At 40.7% G+C, this 8445-nt stretch overlaps 1 protein-coding gene across 1 annotated transcript in view; it reads left to right on the top strand.

The window, feature by feature from the left end:
* The first annotated feature begins 6 nt into the window (after window positions 1–6).
* ZNF652 (zinc finger protein 652) overlaps window positions 7–8445 on the top strand; it is a 60099-nt gene continuing 51660 nt past the window's right edge. The window contains exon 1 of the mRNA XM_023511266.1: window positions 7–73. The gene's annotated coding sequence lies outside the window, so the exon portion shown is untranslated. The remainder of the gene's footprint in view (window positions 74–8445) is intronic.

The raw sequence follows: 8445 nt of genomic DNA, 5'->3' as shown, positions 1-8445 counted from the left end.
ACAGGCCCCCCGCCGCAGGGATGGACCGCCGAGGCTGCGGTCGAGGCGGCGGAGGCGGAGGCGGCCGGCCCGGGTGAGTAGGGGCCCCTTCCCCCACGCACACGCCACCGTAGCGGCGGCGCCCCTGGCAGCAGCAGTCCTTCCTCTGCGCCGCCCGCCGGGCCGGCCCGGGCTCTGGGGGCCGGCTTAACCCTTCGCCGAGGCAGCTGCGTGCACTAGGCCGGAGCAGCCCCCATCTGGCGGAGAGGCCCGGGGCGCAGCGCTCATCTGGCACCCAGTTTGGGCTGGGGGCACCCGGCTCCTGCCCTTTCGCTCCCTCCGTCCCGGACTCGGGCTTGGCTGTAGTTTTGCAGCAAGTCCTCTCGCCCTGAGGCCCGAGGGGAGATTGGGGTGGCACGATTAGCGGGCTGAGGGGAGGTTTGCATTGGTCCTCCTGCGAGCGTTCTCCTGCCCTGCAGCTGGTGGCTTGCACCCATTGCCTCCCCCGCCCTGCGGTTGCGCCCAAACCTCCAACCCCCGGGAGTATTGTGCCGCCAGGAGATAAAACGCATCTGATGTACACCCGCCACCAGCAGCCCCACGCTCACCCCAGTGGGTAATGCAGACCTTTCTCCACCCCCACCTCCTCCTCCCCTCCAATCAGGCTCTGCTGAAGATTCTTAGGTCGGAGACACCAAAGGTACACCCCCCCCTCCCCGTTACATCTCCACATAACACGTTCATTGTCGAGAAATGTTTCCTGTAGAAATGATAAATGCCCCTGCCTCACCTCGAAGTCTGTCTTAAGAATTTAAGATCCCATATGCTGTTTTTTGAAGAGGTCCAGCTTTGATCACATCTAGTGTGTGCTCTCCCCCCCCTCCCCACACACACTTCCTGATTGCTGTGCAGTCCCTGTCACCGAGGAGCCATTGTCAGAAATGGCTTGTGCCAATCAAAGGAACGTGTTTTTGCCTTTGGAGAAGGGTGCTTTTCACAACCCTGTTCTCAGGATGTTCGTGCGTGAATCTGCCTTTGATTGTCCCTGTGTTAATGCATCATTATCATAGTCTTTCACTTATGTACATTTCCTGTAGACACTCAGTAACACCTGAGTGGTGCTTTTTTCCCAGTTAATTAGATAGGTATGTTGTGTGGGAATGTGGGAATGTTTAACATCTATGATCAAGGCATAATATATAAATAGTATTTGAGGAAGAATGTGTATTTTTTTTCCAGAGGATAGCCAGGCTAGTATTGTTCTGGGAATGGCAACTAGCACATGCTTTGTTGACAACATGTGAGTGCTTAGGGAATGAAGAGCTGCTGTTGCTGGAATGTGTGGTGTCTGAGCTGAATTCAGGTGATGTTCTGGAGTGGGGCTGTTTTGTGAGTCGTGCATGGCACTGTGATTGTCAGTGCTGGCAGGCAGCTTGGTTCTTTATATTACTCCTGCGCGCATGTGTTCAGATATACACTATCTTTAGAATAATTTTGTTTACAGTGTTGGGCACTAAGTTTTAGTGATCTTGGAAATGCCTACTTCAGTGGTTCCTAACCTTTCTTTGGGGTTATGAAAGCCATTGGAGCCCTCTTAGTGCAGTAGGCACATTTTGCATGCAACTAGAGACAACTTGAAGCTGGGTGCAGGACTTCAGGTTAAGATCTGTATTATGCAAAAGTGAAAGGAACTTCAGTTTCTTTTTTTCCTTAAGGGTTAGAGTTACTTTGGCCCTGAGCAATAAACAGCAAAATAGTTTCTGTATGTAACCCTGTGTATTGTTTATTAGAGTGAGTTAAATATTTGTAAAGTATCAGTTTCCCTGACTTGTGAAAAGGAGATGTATCTTTCAGAAAAAATTAAAACTAAAGTCAAAATAACTTGTTTAAATTTGACCAATTGATAATGTATCTTCCTGTCACTGTATTCTAAATGTAGCGAATTTCAACAGCAAAGTCTGAGATCTATTTTATGCCTGTACAGAATCTCTATGTGTTGGTTGAAGTTGATGTGATCTCTTAAGACTATAATTCCCATAGTGATGTTCCTGCTCCATGAAAAAGGTTTTTAAAACATTATTAACTATAATTTCCTATCTTTCCTAATGGTAATGGTGCTATCAAAAGCATCGATTTGGCTCGGCGCCTGTGGCTCAACCGGCTAAGGCGCCAGCCACGTACACCTGAGCTGTCGGGTTCGAATCCCCAGCCCGGACCCGCCAAACAACGATGATGGCTGCAACCAAAAAATGGCCGGGCGTTGTGGCGGGCGCCTGTGGTCCCAGCTACTTGGGAGGCGGAGGCAGGAGACTCGCTTGAGCCCAGGAGTTGGAGGTTGCTGTGAGCTATAATGCCATGGCACTCTGCCCAGGGGGACAGCTTGAGGCTCTGTCTCAAAAAAAAAAAAAGCATCGATTTAAAATTTTTGTTTTAATGGAGAGATTTTAATTATAGTTAGGGAATTCAGTCTTCACAGAATCTAGAAATAAGGATGCAGTTTGCACTGTTCTGCCAGTAAACAAGTAGCAAATATCTATTTTCGTTTAAATTACTTTTCACCCATCTTTTGCCTTTTGATCATACATATTTTAATCAAGAGACAGTTATTCTAGTTTATGATAATGTTGTGATAGGCATTGACATTAAGTAAGCACAGTTCCCAGCTCTCTAGGAGCTTAGGATTCTGATAATATTTTTCACTTAAAGGATCCGTTGAGACTTTTAAAGACTTTGCATTTGGGGTTCTGAGAGGCTAAGGAATTTATGGTATCAATCGGCAGTTTGAAAGGAGGAACAGTGTAGAACCTGAAAAATAGTATTTATTCTAATAATTACACAGTGTGCCCTATGAAGTTTGAAAGCATACTGAGGCTGCAAATATTGCAATTTTATTAGCTAATAAACATTCTTAAAGTGGCTTATACTACAGGTTTTATTTTTTTGTTCATGTTATAGTTGAAGTTTTACTATGGGAAATTATTTGTCTATCCTAAACCATTTCAAAGTTGAAAATACTGTATGTTACTTTTCTTTGTTAACATAGTATAATGACAGACCATTAAAATCTCAGGGGACAGTTTGTTTCCTTGGTTTAGTATTGCAGAACCTCTTCTAACCAGCCATTTACCTAGTTAAACACTCACACACCATAGAGAAGCTGATCATATAACACATATGGCTGTGAGAACAGTATTCTCTCCCTGCCAGATTCAAACTTGGAAGCTGGAAAACAATTGCATAGCAGTGAAACACTTAAGGAGTAGTGGGGCCAGCAGCTCACTCTCATTAATACAAACAGCTTGCTTTAGTTTCTTCAACACTCTTCCTCAGACACCCTTCCCTTAGGAGATTTCAGATCAGCAGCTCCTACTCAAGGGAAACAGCACCTACTTTCTGCAACTGCGGCCTCAAGATCTGATTCGTGACACCCAGAGCTGTTTCCATTTCTGCTCTAAGTATGGGAAGTAATCTTGTAGTGTGGTAAGAAAATACTTTAAAAGTTCGTAGAAAAAAAGTTGATAGTAATGCCACTGATGTGATTTCGTTTTTGAAAGTCTGAAGACTGCTGAAGAAGTAAACTATAACATGAAATGTTAACAAAAGAAGTCACCTCTTTTCTCAAGGCTTTTAGATAATTTTACCCAAATTATGCATATAGTCTCTAGTTTCATTTCCCTTGTTCTAAAAAGTCAGTTGAGAGACAACCAAAAAGATAAATAAAAGTGGATTGTCTTGTATTTTGAACCATAGCCTTTGAATTAGTTATTCTAAAGGAGGTAATTGCATCTTCTCATTGGGAACTCTTGAGTCTTGTGCTACCATTTTAGGTATGATATTTTTCTCAGCTCTTGTTTCATATAATTAGCACTTGAATTCACTTTGATAGAGGTGAACTGATGTTGCAGTTAGTAATTTGCTAGAGAAGTATCAGGGAACTAGTTCTTGGAGCCAGGCAGAACTAGGTTTAAACCCCAGCTTTGCCATTTACTGGCTTTGTGGCTTTGAGCAAGTTACCTTCACCTCTTTGGCCTCAGTTTCTTCATCAGCATAATGGGATTTGTTAGGATTACAGATAATGTATGCAAGCTCCTAGCACAGTTCCTGGCATATGAGGGATTCAATAAATAATAGGATACAGGGCATATCAGAGTGAAACTACAGATCGTTTGGCTTATGACGAGATTTAGAGGTCTGGCACTGAGATCTGCATTCTTTCATTTGTGCAGATTTGGGATGAAAAAATTGCAAATATTTGACTTGGAGCATACCTAAGTCTTGCAGGTGCAGTGTACTTACTGGATCTTTCATCTGTTGCTCTGTGGCTGGTTGAACTCAGTGGAGACAATAAAACCTAGTTCCAATTCTACAGTGTTATACACAGGCTGTACTTGTTTTGAGCCTATTCAAAGCTTATGTGGTGAAAGGGGTGTTTTAGGACATTAATGTATCTCAGTGAGTTCTGTGTCCAGAGTTGAATCATGTGCAAAGCTTTGTACAAATTTTCATGGATGGTATTGCAAACCATAAAGTGCTTGGTAGAATCAGTAGGGAGATGTCCCTTGCTTATGTTAATCTGTTTACGTAGCAGTTATGTTTGTTTTTTTGAAATACTTATGAACATTTTCTTTTATAAAATTCTCAATACTTTTCCAAAGTTTTGATCATAAACTGCTAATGGGGGCATAGGTTTGAGTGCCTTACATGATTTTACTTTGGTGGGGGAAGGAAAAAAGTGTTAAGGCCTCTTTACCTGTCAAACTTTATGAACTCTGTGCTTTAGTCCTATAGATTGTGTGTGTAGTTCCATCCCTTCTTTTTAGCCATAAAAGTTTTGTGGTAAAAATATGACATTCTCTTTTTTTCATTCTAAAAAACATAGTTCAAGAGATTGATTACTTTGAAAAGTAGATTCAGTCAAGGCCATGTTTTATTTAGTGCATATGGCTTTTAAAATAGGATTTCTTGCATTACTATAGAATTAAATTGTTCTGTCATTTTTGCAGGATAGCATTGTGATAAAGTCTGTGAGCCTAAAAGAGTTATGTAGAGACTTCAGATAAGGTAGACACATCAGTGATGCATTAGGATTTACCTCAAGGGAATCTGCTAATGCTTGTTTTCTTTTGTTATTGAGCTGTATACAGGGCTTGCCCATCAGTGGAATCAGTCACTAGTATTAGATTGTTGATAAAGAAGGGATTGGTAAATAATGGTGACATGTCTTGGATTTTGTAGTACACTTTAAAAAACTTAATCTTGGCCAGAATATATAACAATAAACAGCACTAATGCTGTATGAGTTCAGAATGACTAAACAAACACAATTTAGATTATTGAATTACATGTTTTTCCCCATGGTAGAGGTGCTTTAAAAAAAAAAATCTATTATTTTTCCCAGTTCACTAAAGTCAGATGGCCTAGCAGATAGCTGGTTTCTTCTGTCAGTTCCTTAATAAATGATTATATGGTGAGGAGTGATTGTTGAGAGAGAACAGAAATAGAAAAGAATGACTCCATAGCCTGATTTCTTGGTCTTTACTGTGACGTGGCATCTGAGTGTTATGGTTCTTAGCTCCATTAAATAAAGATATACAGTGTTGGGTGATTCCTTTTGTCTTTTAATGCTACTACAGAATGTAGTCTTTAATACAATATGTTTATCCTTTACAGCTTCATAATTTTTATTCCATTTTTGGGAATCAATGAAACATAACTACTACTTCTTCCTTTTTTTCTTTTTCTTTTTTCTTTTTTTTTTTTTTGAATCAGGGTCTTGCTTTGTCACCCAGGTCAGAGTGCCATGGCAGCGTGATTATATAGTTCACTGCTGCCTTGAACTCCTGGGCTCAAGCAATTTTCTCGCCTCAGCCTCCCTAGTAGCTAGAACTACAGGTGCATATTGCCACACCTGGCTAATTTTCCTCTTCTTTTTAAATTTTTCCATAGAAACGGCTTCTTCTTATGTTGCCCAGGCTAGTCTTGAATTCCTGGGCTCAAGAGATTCTCCTGCCTTAGCCTCATCAATGGAGCATAAGTTCTTAACTTATACTGTGTCACCTAGAAAATGAGAATATAACTAAGCCCTCATCGATTGTTTTTATCCTTTTGAATGTAACATTTTAATATATTTAAAGTAATGTCAGTGGCCCATGTACATTGAAACACATGACAAAGTTGTTTTTGTGACTTTTTTTTTTCCCGAGGGGAGCATGTTTGTGATCTCAATTTTATGATAAATCTCCATCTTTTCCTCTTAAAAATGACTGGATGGCTCGGGACTTTTCCTGCATTTGTATATTATTGGAGCTAGAGTTTAAAGTTACCTTATCTAAAAGGTCCTGATAGGCTCCTACATGTTTGTTTCTAACATACAAAGTTTTTTTAATTAAAATTAATTTAGCAATTTGGAAACAGCCTAAATGTCTGTCAGTATAGAATTAGTTAAATTAATTTAGCAATTTGGAAACAACCTAAATGTCCATGAGTATAGAATTACTTAACTAAATTAGTATATATTCATAGAAAAGAATAAATATTATATAGCTATTAAAAAATGAAGATACTTTATATATTGCTGTGGAAAAAATCTCTAAGCTATAATGTTAATGAAAAAAGTCATAGAACAGTGCTTAGAATGTGTTACTGTTTACATTGTGGGCGAGTGAACATATTTTAGGATTTTCCTGTAATAACTCTAAGAAACTATTAATTTACTTCATAAGAAACTGTTAGTATCGGTTCTTTTGAGGAGTAAATTGGATGACTGAGTTACCAGGATTTGGGACAGGTGCTTTACTGTATACTTTAAAATTTTATATATAGGGTGGCACCTGTGGCTCAGTGAGTAGGGCCCTGGCCCCGTATACTTAAGGTGGCGGGTTTGAACCTGGCCCTAGCCAAACTGCAACAAAAAATAGCTGGGCATTATGATGGGTGCATGTAGTCTCAGCTACTTAGGAGGCTGAGGTAAGAGAATCCCCTAAGCCTAAGAGTTGGAAGTTGCTGTGAGCTGTGCTACTACGGCACTCTACCGAGGGCAATAAAGTAAGATTATTTTTCTACCCCAACCTGAAGATGAAAATACATACTTTTTATTTATTTATTTATTTTTTGTTGCCATTTAGCCAGGGCCGGGTTTGAACCCACCACCCTTGGTATATGGGGCCGGCCCCCTACTCACTGAGCCACAGGTGCCGCCTGAAAAGACGTACTTTTTAAAAGGCAAAATTTTAGTTAAAGTAGACCATTACATATAGAAAAGTAGGTAAATAATGGTATAGAGTTTGATGAATTTTCTCTGTGTAAGCAGCACCTACAACGAGGAATAGATTCTTAACATCCCAGAAGCCTCTCAAGTCCTTTTCCAGTTGCTGCTTTCCCAAAGGTTTTTACTATCTTGAGTTCTATCACCAAGGAGTAGTTTTGCCTTTTTTTTTTTAAACTTTACATAAATAGGATACAATATACATCTACTTGTTTGTGTATGGCTTCTTTAAGCACGCTATTTTAGTTGAGATGCCATTTTTTTTCTTTCTTTCTGATTTTTTTTTTTGAGATAGAATCTCATTATGTCACCCTTGGTAGAGTGTCATGGCGTCACAGCTCACAGTAACCTCAAACTCCTGGGCTTAACCAATTCTCTTGCCTCCGCCTCCCAAGTAGCTGGGACCACAGGTGCCTACCACAATGCCCAGCTATTTTTTTTGTTGCGGTTTGGCCGGGGCTGGGTTCAAACTGGGCACCCTCAGTTTATGGGGCCAGCACCCTACTCACTGAGTCACAAAGAGCCACCCTCTTTCTTTCTTTTTTTTGAGACAGAGACTCTATCGCCCAGGGTAGAGTGACCTGGCATCATTATAGCTCATAGCAACATCAACCTCTTGGGTCAAATGATCATTATGCCTCAGTTTCTCAACTAGCTGGGACTAGAGGCCCCAGCCACAATGCCCAGCTATGATTCTATTTTAGTAGAGACGGGGGTTCTTGCTCAGTCTGGTCTTGAACTCCTCTAAGTTCAAGTTGTCTGCCCACCTTGGCCTCCCAGAGTGCTAGGATTATGAGTTTGAGCCACCTCACCTGACCTAAATATTGACATCCTTAATAAGACAAAATAATTTCAAACCATTTTGATATTCTCAAAGATCTACCTTGGATTTCACAACATTAACAGAATTCCTGGGTCAACATAAGAGCAAACCTTGTATTCATTTATCTTTAAATAAAGAGTACTTATTAAATATGGTAGAAGATGTCTTTAAAAAGGATTATAACACCTGAAAGATTTGTTTTTGTAACTGATAAGTTTTTTTTTTTATTTTTTTATTTTCTAGAGACAAGAGTCTCACTTTGTCCCCCTTGGTAGAGTGCAGTGGCGTCATAGCTCACAGCAACCTCCAACTCCTGGGCTTAGGTGATTCTCTTGCCTCAGCCTCCCGAGTAGCTGGGACCACAGGTGCCCACCACAAC

The sequence above is a fragment of the Otolemur garnettii genome, unplaced genomic scaffold (assembly GCF_000181295.1).
Source record: "Otolemur garnettii isolate 467f Iridium unplaced genomic scaffold, OtoGar3 scaffold00018, whole genome shotgun sequence".
Classification (NCBI taxonomy): Eukaryota; Metazoa; Chordata; class Mammalia; order Primates; family Galagidae; genus Otolemur; species Otolemur garnettii.
Note: the sequence above shows the minus strand (reverse complement) of the source record. Positions and strands in the feature narration are given on the sequence as shown.